Below are 14887 nucleotides of genomic sequence, written 5' to 3' on the forward strand. Positions count from 1 at the left end.
ATAATTATTTTTGAAATATATAAATATAGAGATTAACTTGTAAGATAAATATGTAAGATAAATATTTTAGGAATATGGTTTAACCAAAAATAATTTAAAAATTCTTTACTTGCTTTAAAGTTAAGGTAGCCACATAAATTTGACATATATATTTTAAAATGAGATATATATTTGATGGTTATATTTAGAAATTTAAGGATCTAAGTTGAGAGATATTTTTGTTATATTTAGTTATAAATTTACCATTATATTTTAAAATGAGACATATATTTGATATGAGATAAGGTAACCACATAAATTTACCATGTATATTTTAAAATGAGATATATATTTGATGGTTATATTTCGAAATTTAAAGACTTAAGTTGAATGATATATTTTTGTTATATTTTAAAATGAGATATATATTTGATATGAGATAAGGTAGCCGCATAAAATTTACCATGTATATTTTAAAATAAGATATATATTTGATGGTTATATTTCGAAATTTAAAGACTTAAATTGAATGATATATTTTTGTTATATTTAGTAATTTAAAAATGTAGTGTGAAAAATATAATTTATTGAAATTATTTTTAATATAATATTATTTTAATAATAACAATAATAAATCTATTTATAAGAATATTAAGCGAATATTGAATTTGAAGGAATATTAAGAAAATAATGAATATTGATTTTTGATATTGGGGAATATTAAGAAAATGAGGTTAGGAGTTTAACTAGTTAGTGTTTGTAAATTGAAATATAAAAATAAATATATAAAAGGGTTGCAAGTTGCAATAAAATGTTGTTACACAGTGTGAAGTTGAATAATAATATAACAACAATAAACAAGATAAAAAGGGGTTGGATGCATTTAACGCAAATGTTAAGATTAGACATTGAAGTGAATATTCATTATGGCAGGAAATTAAAAAACATTGCTATTAATCACATCCAAACACAAAGTTAGACTGAGCTAAAAAGTTCTTAAATTTTTTAATATTAATTTCCTTCATGGACTCTAAGTAAAAATAAGCTAATTGCAAATGTTTTCACTAATAAAGCCCCCCATCCTAAAGGAAAAGATCACAAAAGAGTTCTTAAATTTCTAATATTAATTTCCTTCTTAAAAACCAACAAAAACAAAATAAGCTAATTGCAAATGTTTTCACTAATAAAGCCCCATCCCAAAAGAGGGGATCATTACTAATCAAAATAAGCTTTAAGAGATGTATCAATAATTTAAGGCGCCACATGGTTCATCGTGTGGGAATCTAATCATATCTCAAAAGCAACGACGAGAAAAGGCAAGGGTCTCCTTGTTGCATGTTTGCAACAATGTCTCGACACGATTAAGAATTTTGGAGTGGTGAGTTTTTTTTGTAGTGGGATTAAGAAATACTAGACTACAATGTGTTAAGCATGAAAGTGCGAAAACCTAGCAAGATATGCACGTTTGTTGGGTTATCTTTTATCAATTTATTATTTATTTATGAATTATGGTGAAAGTGCAAAAATGTTGGGTTATCTTTTATCAATTTATTATTTATGAATTATGGTGAAAGTGCAAAAATTTAGCAAGGTATGTATGTTTGTGGGGTTATCCTTTATCAATTTATTAAATTATAAATTATATTTTATGGGAATTCATAATTGATTAAAGGTTTTTTTGGTTGAACTCTATTTTAATTTGGGTGCTATTCCAATTTGTATTCCAATTTGTTTTCTTAATGTGGTGTGAATGTGAATAGCTTGCGCTTCTAGGAAGGCATTCGTCTTAATGTGGTGTGAATGTGAATAGCTTGCGCTTCTAGGAAGGCATGACGAATTGCATACGTTTGGTTTCTTGGTTCTAGGAAGGCACGAAGAATGGCATACATTTGGTTTCTTGGCACTAGGGGGTTTTTACTTCAAATTACTTATGTTTGTTGGGGTTATCCTTTATCAATTTATTATTTATGAATTATGGTGAGCACCTTAGGGGAATTCATAATAAATGAATTTAGCTCTTTAATTAGAGTGTTTTTTGTTGAACTCTACTTCAATTTGGGTGCTATTCCAATTTGTTTTTTCAATGTGGTGTGATTGTGAATAGCTTGCGGTTCTAGGAAGACATGAAGAACTGCATACATTTGGTTTCCTGGCACTAGGGGATTTTTACTTCAAATTACCTTACAAATACTCGAGGTTCTATCAGTGTTTATGCTTTTATTCCTATATAAGGTTTGCTCCTTGAGTTTCCTATGATCATTCTCTTTCAGTTGAAGGATTTGGGACTTTGTATTGTGATCTCTTGCTTTGAATTTTTGCACTATGCAAGCACCATGGGTGACTTGTACATTCGTGATCTCTTTGACCCTTTTTCATTATGGATTACTAGGAATTTAATGGAGGTTACAAGGCTTTTAAGACACCATGAAGAATCCATATAGGCCAACAAAACTTCAATTTTTACTACAACTACTAAAAATTATGGGAATGAGCAAGACATAAGTCACTAAATTTGCAATAGTGATGGGCACACTTTTATAGCAAAAATTCCAAATAATAGTCTTAGAAGAAAAATACAATATGTTTTGGACCACAACAATTAATAGTAGCAAGGGAGACCATTTAGGAACATCAAACCAAATCTGATCTACAAATTCAAATTGTGTAGAACTAAATGGGGAAGAAACAATACGCTAACTTGAAGTAATGTGATGCAGGGTAAATATTTTTAAAGATCCATCCCGTTTTTGCACCCTTTTCCTACTTTCAGAAGTGTGCTACAACATCCTCTACATTCTTCTTTAATCAACAAATATTTTCTCTCACAGCGAACTACAGTGCTGTTACAGACCCTCTCAGCAAACTACAATGTTGTTATAGAGTCTCACAACCAACTACAGTGCTGTTACAGGTTCTCATAACAAACTACAATTTTGTTACAGACTCTCACAGCAAACTACGGTGCTGTTACAGGAAGAACACATTGTTTTTTTTTTCAATCACGTAGTCTATAAAAACACAGTTTAAAGATCCCTTCATAACTCCCAAATGAAGGATCTTTTTGGGAAATCACTCGTGGATTACCAAATAGACCCTGCTCTGAACAAAACCCAGATGTCAGAATTTCGAAATTCGTCTTCCTTTGATAAGAAATTGACCCACAAAATTGGTGACAGTTTTCTTTTACGAATTTTCTTTCTTTTGTTTGCTGGATATAAAGTGCTCTGTATTCTCGAATCTGAAATATAAAATGACTCTTTCCAATACACAATCTTGGATGCAAAAGTACTGGATTAAAATATTAACTGAAATATGATTCTCTAGGTTCTCATTTAAATGTAAATAATAGAGAAAATACAGTGCAAGAATTCCTCATTCAACACAACAATTTAAAGACCAAATCAATTTCAATATCCTGATATTAATATTATGGTTCATAAACCTCACAAACACATAAGCAAATAACTGTCTCACACACACTTACAGATTCAATTTGCTGCTACAAAAACCACTAGTCTAAGAAACGTTGTTCAATTAACTTCAACCTCGCACCAAAATTTCTACCACCCAAAAATGTTCCTCCTCTCTCCTTCAAAAACTCAAAATCAATTGTCCCCTCTGGACCTCTCTCTCGTTGATCTCCTCTCCTCCTTTTTCTACTGCCAATCTAAGCTTATCTAGCTCTCGCAACCAACTCCTACAAAACAATAATTAGTTCCTAGACTAATGCAACAACTTCTATTTTAATAAAACTACCCTTATTTATGACTTATGACTCATTCAACTACTAACTACAAACAACAACTACTCTTTCGATTCATCCCATTTCTTCGGGGATATCATTAACTGACACCTAACAACTAAATAGATTCCCTATCTACACTTGCTAAGAAATAAACAATGTTTTACATGAAATTTTGTAATGGCCCCTTCTTGGGCTGACATCTAGCCCTTTAGGTCTGACTAGATACTTCGAGCTTGATCTTTGAGAGCCAATTCCCTTGCATCATAATGGAAATTGAAAAGCCAACAATGGAACCGAATAATGTAGCATGGAAAGAAGTGGCTAGTAGACACACCTTTTGTTAGCTTTCATGTTTCGTAAGGTTACTAAACAAATATTAGGTTATTTTGTGAATAGCATAGATTTTTTCTACTCTTTGACATATTTGGAATATTGGGGTTACAACTATGTTGTAATAATCTAATTTTAAGGTCACAACAAAAAAACACCAAATTGGTATATAAGAGCCCATTGATTGTGTTACAAAGGACCGAACTTTGCGCAACAATTTAATTGCTAAAGCCTATAGATGTGTACGTACTCTATCCCCCTTTAAATTTGAGCTTGACCTTTTACGAAGAAACACATGTTCTTAATTGTTAAACTCACTCATATATATATATATATATATATATATAGTAAGCCCCAAGTGTTAGCTCAATTGGTCAAATTAGTGCCTCGCCAATCAGGAGGTCACAGGGTCAATTCCCGAAAGCTCTTAGGGTCAAGTCAGTAAATAGGCCAAGGGGTGTGATCCCCTTTGGGGTCGATCTACCCTAGTGTTGGCTACTCAGTGACCATGGGTATCTGTGAACCACACGTGAAAAAAATAAAAATATATATATAAACAACTAGTAGAATTTGAAATGAAATTGGTTGCAATTCTTGGAGCACAAATTGCAAACAAGCATGCCAACTAATCTATGAATTCCAAGGTAATGGGCACTTGCTTGAATTATAAAGCTACTGTGTACAACAATAGTTAGTATATGAAATATTTGTTACAACCATAAGCCTTGAGTTGGTTTGTAAATTTTATTTCTAATTTACAACCATAAAACTGTAATAAGTTTCATATAATTTTTGTTATGTAATAAGTTTCATATAATTTTTGTTATTTATGATGTGCTTTGAGCGATGAAAAAAAAAATATAGAACATAATCATGAAATAGGGGAGGTTCTTGTTGGCTTGATACTACAATTTTCAATGGTGTTAAACCATTATAAGATTTTTAGAGCTAATACTAAGTTGTTTTTAGGTGTTTTAATTTGTCTTAGTGACGAGTAAAACTAGGAGTTTTTATTTTGAAATAAACGACAAGATTTTCTAATATACTATTGAACTTCATAGTCTAAAGTTCAAACATCACAAGTTCAATGTCTTTAGTAAATGCATGATTACATCATCCAATTTTGGTGATACTCTGTGATAGTCATTTGCAAGGAAAAGAGGCATCTTGATGATGAAGTGTTGAAAAGTGTGTAACAAGAAATGCTTGTTGAGAATGCAACAAGATGATGGAGCTTAGTGGAAAGGAGTTGCCTTCACTAAGTGGGCCCACAGGCAAATTATGGCGCAACGTCTATTTTTGGATCACAGCAGGAGTGATCAGAGTCTATTTTTAGACTGCTAGTCAAAAATAGAAAAGTCAAATATTATTGTCTCATAAAATATTTAGACTATAAACTTTATCTTATCCTCTTGGAGCACTTTAGTTTGAGCTACAGATGTGGCACATGCAGCTGTCAGAAGGAAATACGCTTTCTTTGTGGGTCAGTTGAGCTATCGCATGCAGGACATCAGTTAGAACTCATGTGGTTGAGTTTTGTGGAGTTGGATGAGCAATTAATGGAGTTGTGTTTAGTTTGACTTAGTTGAACTAGTTGTATTTAGTCTAACTGATCAATAGACTAAGTGATGAGTTGTGTGAATTAGTTATTAATTAATTCACTAATTATTAACTCATAATACAACTAAAGAATACATCAGTTAACTCATTGCATGTACAGTTCAACAGGGACAGGTGTTAGAGGTTGAGATTGCTATCAGTTGTGACTATAGTTGTGCATGAGACTTTGCACAAGCAATGTATTGAGTATGCCCATGAGAATGCCCAGTAATGTAGCCTGTGTTCACGTGATTTCCAGTGTGAGTGATTTTCCAAGGTAAATAGAACTTGGAACAAGTTTGGATTCATTCATTCTCAGCTGGTATTGTGCAGTGGAGGCAGGCAAGCAGCGGAGGAGATTTGGAGATCAGATCTGAGCTGTATTGTGTGTAACAGGTGGAGATAGTATTGCGTACTTGTGAGGAGTATTGTGCTATGTTTGTTACATGTTCTCAATCAATATAATATACAGATAGTTGCGGTTTTTAGCGAGATGCTTTCCCGGGAAAAACACTGTGTTGATATCTGTGATTGATGCTTCTATGTGCGCATGTTATTGTTTCTGCTTCTGCAAATTGATGATCAGCATAGAGGAGGTTATGTATTATGCATGTATTCTTCAATAGTGTATAATCGGGATAATCTTTGTTGAATATGTGTTTATTATTCAAAATTTCTACATGAAGATCAATACAAAAAGCTTGATTTCAAGAGTAGGCAAGTCATGCTACTAATAAAGTTTATTTTGATGGAAAACATGCTCCCACAACTACAAGTCACATAAAATGCATTAATAATTTGGTTGACAATATGTGAGATGCATGATACTTGATAAAGGTACAAGGGTTTGGTACTTCAATTTTTATTTTTATTTTTTGTTTTATGAAAATGAAGGGTGATTCAATTGCAAAGCACTAACTGAAATTGAAAGATATTTAGGATAATTGCTTGCAATAGAAAAGAGGAAGATGATTTTGTTGTAATTAGCTTGAAGAAAATGTCTTCCTATTTGGATATTTTTGTTGAAACCTTGAATGTCACATCCAAATCAATTGACATCTCTATGACAGGGTATGTAGTCAATTGAAGAAGAATAAATAATAATAATAAAAAAAAACAAATTAAAATGTAGTAATATAGAATTTGAGATAGGATTTATAGAAAATAGTAAGGGTGCCAAAGGGAAATAGAAGAAAGACAAGAACAATGGTGTTGAGAATTGGTAGCTTGGGAGGTACTCCAAGCCTTAGGGTGGGGTTTGGAGGTTGGAGAGCCATTGTGGGCTTAGAACCCAAACATGTGGGCTTTGCACCCAAGCTTGTGGGTGTGAAACCATGACATTAGAGGAAATTTGAGCCTAAAAAGTGCCCATTAAATTTTCATTTAATTTCCATGTCATAATGTGTAAACCAATCAAAATCCTTTAAATTAAAAAAGGTACAAGTAAATTTTTTGGAGGGAAAACAAGAAAAACTACTTTTTTTAATTGTATTTTTGGTTGATCTCTTTGTAAGTTTTCTCAAATTTCAAATATAGACACTCGATAGATGCATAATTAAATTTCACGTCCAATGAGTACCCATTATGCATACTTTAAGAAGACCCACAATGATAAAGATTGAAAATATATTAAAAAAGTGTGTTGATCACATTTTTTTAATGTATCTTAAATTTTTATCAATGTGAGTCTTCTCAAAAGTATGCATAATGGGTACTCATTGAATGTGGAATTAAATTCCGCTTTCAATGAGTGTCTACACTTGAAATTTGAGCAAACCTATAAGGAAATAAGCGAAAAATACACTTAAAAAAGTAGTTTCTTCTTTTCCCTCCCATTTCATAAATATTGTTTTTTAATTCTAACTATTATTTTATTATTTTTCCTTAGGAGGCCACTTTTAGGCTAAAATTTCCTTTAATGGACTTTGAGTGATTTGACACATGGAGGTGTTAGAGGACCTTCAAAGGAGAAGGGGCAATGAAAATCACTCAAATCAAAGGTCTCTATAATGAGATATTAATTTTTCTATGTGGTTGTTGGGTTTGCACATGTATTGTTGAAGTAAGCTAGGGTTATTATAAGCCTCATGACAAGTTGGCAAGCCCATGAGGGTAATTCGATGAAGCCATTGAGAATAATATAAATTAGAGTGATGTTGGAGGCAATTCAACATCATCCAAGTGCATCTCCCTTAGAAACACATCACCAAAGGAGGACGCAAATCACGAGTAGACCTCACAAAGGAAGGAGCATGGTTTTTGTTCTTTTGTGGCTGTTGAGGAAGCCGCAAAGATCTAGTACTAACGCTGCATGGTTGGAGGATAATCTGGACAAGTTTATGGAGTGTTTGATGGTCGTTCTCCTACCCTAGAGCAAGTCGCAACTCTAGTTTGTTGATATAGAGAGGTCGTAGGTCTTATCTTCCTTGCAACAGGGGTCTGAGATAGAATAGGTGGCAACCACATCCCTTGAGGAAGGACTAGACCTGTTTATGTGTGTTTTGGATAACCCTTTCTCTTGGGAATTAGGATGCAATCCTGATTGTTAGAATAGGTAGGCCACAAGTCTTATTACAAGGGGTCATGAGGCTTATTTGGGCTCGTAATTAGCCTAAAGCAACATGTGTAGGTAGAGATAGGAGAAGGGAGGCTGCAACTGAGAAGGAGGTTTGGGAGGTGAAAAGTAGTGATTGTTGCAGTGTGAAAACAACCGTAACTAGTGGAACAAACCTAAAACAATCTACAATAACCCATGAGGAGTAAAATGTATGTATTGTTTGGTGTGTTTGTGTTCAGTAGGTGTTAGTGGATGAGAGGTCCTGGGAGAGGACTTGGTACTAGACACCTGTGGTTTGGTGGAGGGAAACATGAGAGTGGACCAAGTGTAGCATAGAGTGACACCTTGATGGACAAAGGTGGTTGCTAGAAGAGGCAGACAAGTGGAGCTTAAGGTTTGGCCAACCAAGAGCAATGGTTGTTCTAGCCCGTTTTCATTGTTGGAAACAAGACGTTTGACAGTGATAAGTGGTACCCCTCCTTCCCTACGCTAGTATTCGTTGGAGCAACACAAGAATACTATAGTGGGAAGACGTCCCTAAGTAGCTGAGGAGCAATAATGGGCAAGAAGTATCAAAGTGTTGTGGCCTTAAAGGACAAAGGAGAAACTAGTGAACGTGAAGACACTCTGTGTTGGTTGTAGATGGACTTATGATCAGCTAGAGGGCAAATTGGATAACAAAATTCAATGGCCTAAAGGAGTTGGAGCATTGATAAAGGCAAGTGCTACAAAATGGAAGTCGAGGACCCATAGTGTACATGATAAGACAAAGCAATTGTGATTGTTCACCACATCATCTAGACCATCAGTGTATCTTGTATTCTTGTACTAATGGATGTATGAGGGCCATTATCCCTGGTATAAGAGTCGTAGATTGTTGTATTATCAGTTTCATTAATATAACAAAGTTAGGTTGTTGTATAAATTTGTTAACATTTGTGTATATTTCGTGCACTAGTAGATTCACTACTTTATATTGTTCCATTATGCAACGTAGTCTTGTTGTCATACTTGGATTGGTAGCATTAGTGATTTAAGATTCTATCCTAAACTCCAATATTGTGGAAAAACAACATGGTGTTAGAGGTATTTTGAAAGGCCATTCAATTGGAGTGTGCACAAGGAAGTACAACTTAAGAGGGAGTTGGTCACATTGTTGTTGAGGGGTTCACACAATGTTGAGCGACAGGTTGGTCTCCGATATGAGGATAAGTTGGAAGGCTTGTCCAACTAGAGTCCTTGGAAGGAAAGGATCAAGTTTGTTTTGATGGTTAATAGGATCTAGGAATTCGCCGAGAAAGCAATCTAGAAGCCAACAGACCCTAAGGAGATGGAAATGTATAAGGAGTTGGATATGAAGGTAAAGTTGATCATCCTAGACGAGGTCAAAGATTCCTTAATACCTCATATGTCTGGGAAGAACACTGGGCATGAGACATGGGAGGCTCTTCAAAATTTCTTACAGAATCAAAACGAGAATCGGGTATTGGTATTGGAGGATAAGTTGAAGGCCACCAAGATGATACATGGTTAAGGGGTGACTTCATATCTTACGAGGTTGTCTCAAGTTCGAGATGAGCTTGCCACTGTCAGTGTGACTATTGCATATTTTGAGATGGTGAGGATTGCCTTGAAGGGGTTTACTTCAGAGTGGAAATTATTCATCAAGGGGATCGTTGCTAGAGACAAGCTACCAGACTGGAATAGGTTGTGGGATGACTTCATTCAAGAAGAGTTACGAGACGAGGATCTTCATCTGAACAAGAAGGCTTCAGATGATGATGTGGCACTTACAGCAAGAATGAAGGGAAAGCAGAAGGACATGAGTAAGATCAAGTATTTCAATTGTGGCAATATGGGTCATTTTTTGACAAGATGTCTAATGAAGAAGGGAAACGACGAGAAGAATGGGAAGTAGGTCATAGGTGTCGCCACTTCTACCGAGATATATGATCTCTCCAAGAGATTGGAGGAGGACTTTGTTTTGATCTCTCATTTCTAGCAAGGTACCATAGATGACGCTGAATGGTACATGGACAGTGGAGTGTCAAAGCATATTATAGGGTCACAAGACGTGTTTGAGACTCTAGCTGAGTGGGACTCGAAGTTGCACATGGTGTTGGGCGACAAGAGTTAGAAGGAGGTTAGAGGATTGGGACTTGTATCACTCAATATGGAGTCAGGTAAGGTGATGCGAGTTCAAGATGTACTGTTTATACCAAGACTTAAATACAACGTGATGTTTCTCTCAACAATTGAGCATAATGGGTTTATGGTTTTGTTTTAGGATGGGAAGGCGAGACTCAAACCTCGAGGCTCTAACTCCGCAGAAGTTGTGATTGGATTTAGAGAGCATGGTCTATATAGGTTGAAGGGCAAGCCTATAGATCATGGGAAGAAGAAGGAAAACCAGGTACAGGTTCTAGAAAAGTAGGTGCAGGTTTTAGAGGAGCTAGTACAGGTTCCAAAGAAGAAGGACTAGGTTCTAGAGGTTCAACAAGAATCAACTTCTAGAGGGAGACTGTACAATCCAAGAAGAGCGTGTGGTCAGTGGGGAGAAAGGGTGCTCCTACAACTACTAAGAAGGAATCATGGAGAGGCTAGGAAACAATTCAGGAGAAGCAATAGGAGGCTTCCAATGAAAGTGACACTTCCAAGAGATGCGTAATCATAATCCATGTTATATGGTTTGCTGCAATTATGGGCGTCAAGAGTTGGGCGAGAGTTGCGAATAATGATAGTGATGATGACGAGTTACTTCCTAGTCTTGGACGTACCTCCCTTGCTAAGAGCGAGTGTTGAGATTTGGTAGCTTGGGAGGTACTCCAAGCCTTAAGGTTCGAGGTCTGGAGGTTGGAGCACCACAAAAGGCTTTGTGGGCTTAGAACCCAAACATGTGGGCTTTGCACCCAAGCTTGTGGGTGTGCAACCATGAGGACTTTGAGTGATTTGACACATGGAGGTGGAGGAACCTTAGAGGAGAAAGGGGAAATGAAAATCACTCAAATAAGAGGTCTCTATAATGAGATATTAATTTTTCTATGTAGTTGTTGGGTTTGCACATGTATTGTTCAGATCAACTAGGGTTATTATAAGCCTCATGACAGGTTGGCAAGCCCACAAGGGAAGTTTGATGAATCCCTTAGAAAGATATAAATTAAAGTTTTGTTGGAGGCATTTCAACATCATCCAAGTGCATCTCTCTTAGAAACACACCATGAAAGGAGGTCGCAGATCAAGAGCATACCTTACGAAGGAAGTAGCATGGTTTTTGTTCTTTTGTGATTGTTGAGTAAGCCGCAAAGATCTAGCAACAAGGCCGCATGGTTGGAGGATAATTTGGGTAGGTTTGTGGAGTGTTTGATGGTGGTTCTCCTACTCTAAAGCAGGACGCAACTCTGGTTTGTTGATACAAGGAGATCGCAAGCCTTGTCTTCCTTAGAAGAGATGTTCGAGATAAGATATGATGCAACCACATTCCTTGAGGAAGGACTGGACCTATTTATGTGTGTTTTGGATAACTCTTTCTCTTTGGATTAGGTCGCAACCCTAACTGTTAGAATAGGTAGGTTGCAAGTCTTATTCCAGGAGGTCATGAGCCTTATTTGGGGTTGGTAATTAGCCCAGAGCAGCAGCAAGCGAAGCCAAAGATAAGATTAGGGAGGCCATAGTCGAGAAGGAGATTTGGGAGGTGAAAAGTAGAGATTGTAGTGTGACAACATCCCTAACCAGTGGACCAGACCTACAACAATCTACAACAACCCACGAGAAGTAAAAGATATGTATTGTTTGATGTGTTTGTGTTGAGTAAACGCTAGTGGATGAGAGGTCCTAGGAGAACACTTGGTATTGCACACTTGTGGTCTAGTGGAGGGAAATGTGAGAGTAAACCAAGTGTAGCTTAGAGTAACACTTTGATGGACTAAGGTGGCTGCTAAAAGAGGCAAAGAAGTGAAGCTTAAGGTTTGGCTAGCCAGGAGCAATTTCTTTTCTAGCTTGTCTTCATTGTTGGAGAACGAACATTTGATAATGATAGGTGGCAAGCCTCCTTCCCTATGTTAGTCTTCATTAGAGCAACGCAAGAATACTATAGTGGGAAGAAGTCCCTGAGTAGCTGAGGAGCAGCAGTGGGAAAGAAGTTTCAAAGTGTTGTGACCTAGAAGGACGAAGGAGCAACTAATGAGCATTAAGACCCTATGTTTTGGTTGTAGATGGACTTGTGATCAGCTAGAGAGTAGACTAGATAGCAGAGTTCAATGGCCTAAAGGAGTTGGTGCATTGATAAAGGCAAGTGTTGTAGAACGAAAGTGAAGGACTCGGAGTGTATAGGATACGACAAAGCAACTACGATTGTGCACTACAACAGTTAGACTATCAGTGTATCTTGCATCTTGTATTCTTGTACTAGTGGTTGTATGAGGGCCATTCTCCCTAGTATGGGAACCGTAGACTGTTGTATTATCAATTTGATTAATATAATGAAGTTGGGTTGTTGTATAAATTTGTAAAATGTTGTGTATATTTTGTGCACAAGTAGATTTATTGTTGTATATCGTTCTACTGTTCAAAGTAGCCTTGTTGTGATACTTTGATTGGTAGTATCATTGATTTAAGATTCTATCCTAGACTTCAGTATCGTGGAAAAACAACAAATGGTACTAACAAGAAGCCTTGTAGTTCATGTAAATTAACTAAGAATGTTAATTGTTATGAAAATTTGTGATACTACAATAAATTGTGAGTTCAACAACACAACAATGTTTTGGTAGAAAAGAAGCCCAATGTTTAAAAACACAAATAAGAATTTTGTTTTTTGGTTTCATAGGGGATGAAACATAGCACACCAAATTGGTTCTTTGACTTTGGAGTTCCAAACCATGTGATTGAAATGGAGTGACTAGTTCATTAGGTTTATGTAAGATGTGAGTAAGACCATTGTGTTTAGGAATGTACATTACATTTTTGTTTAGAATAAAATACATTTTCATCTATTAGAGAAATTACAAAGCATTATCCATTTGTATATGTGATCTTTCATGTTTCCTAATCAATGAAACAAGAAATAGGAAGACTACATTAGAGACATAGGAGCAAGACTTGTACAGGCTTGTGGATGATGAAGTAGTGTCACATGCCTTGGTGACCAGTGAAAAAAATAGCAACATCAAGAAGTTATGATATCACAAGCAAAATATAGATATTCAAATTTTCAATACCCTTCCTTGCAAACAAAAAATAGAATGGTGGTTCTAATGCTAGATATCTAGGAGAAGAAAGAATTTCATGAAGCATAACTAGCAAGAAAACAACATATATTTCCCTTTGATGAAGGAATAAATGAAGAGCCAAAAGTGTTTCAAGTGTCCTCCATGGTGGTATATGTGATCTTACGAAAACAACTTTAACCACTTGCGCAAGATATCTCTTATTGCTTGTTGATGATTTTTCTACAAAAGTGTGGATTTATTCCCAGAAAAAAAGAAGAATGATGATTTCCTTGATAACACACTCTTTAAGGAAGTTATGAAAACAAATAAAAAAAATGGTAGTGTTGAGATGCTTCAAATAAATAATGAAGGTGAATTTAGTTCTAAATAATTTTTTTTATTCTTGTAAGCAAGAATAGGATGGAATTCAGGAAGTGTGCCAATGTATTGTGAGTGTACAAAAATGCCAAATAAACAGTAGGCAGATCAATATATATCACAATATATTTCCTCAATGGGGTGATGTGGTTGTATTAATCTCCTAGATCCTACATTTTATGTTCAATGGCATGAATGACTAACTAAAAGAAGTAGTATCAAATAGACAATAGATATTGCCAGCAATGGGTGTTAGGATATTCCAACACATAGAAAATAGTTAAGTATAACTTGGTCTAGTGTAGAGTTAAGTAAAACGTGTTTCTTTACTATGTACTTTTGTAACTTACAATCCGACGGTCACGATATGTTCTAGACATGAAGTGATCTGATAGTTCATTCTCTCCTCAGTATTACTGACACTTGATCCGTGTCTTAACACTCGATCGGTCCATGATCTCTATTTAAAGAGCATGGAGGGTCATTTGCAGGGTAATTGTTCATGAGAGAAACTTATGTAAATTTTATTTCTTTTATTAATAAATTCCCTGAAGTGGCCACGTTGGCTCAAGCCATGGTCTGTTTCCCTCTTTGAGGGTTTTAACCACGTCAAGAATACTCGTGTATTGATTTGTGATCTGTTTGTGAGTGGTGTCCATTGGTGTTCTATATCGGGAACTTACCCTGTAAATTCCTACAATGGGGTGATGTGGAAGTGTTAAACTACATGATCCTACATTTTACGTTCAAATGACTTGAATGATTAGTTAACAAATATCTTCCTATACTCTAAAGATCAAGAAGTGTCAAGGCTTGAGCAAAGCCATTAGAGTCTATAGAGCAAAATTGGTGAACCAAATGCTTGGTTTCCAATTTACTGAAAATTCTCTATTCGTATCATAATAATATGTTTGTGCTAGAATATGTGATATGGATGCCAAAGTTGGAATCATCATCAAGACAAAATTATTTATCTATAGAGTAAGATTGGTGAAACAAATGCCTAGTTTCCAATGTACTCAAAATCGTCTATCCATAGTGTAATAATGTGTTTGTCCTAGAATTTGTGTTATGGATGCCAAAGTTGGCACC

This window comes from Pinus tabuliformis, chromosome J (genome assembly GCF_031772625.1).
Source record: "Pinus tabuliformis cultivar Carrire ecotype Pingquan chromosome J, CPIR1, whole genome shotgun sequence".
NCBI lineage: Eukaryota > Viridiplantae > Streptophyta > Pinopsida > Pinales > Pinaceae > Pinus > Pinus tabuliformis.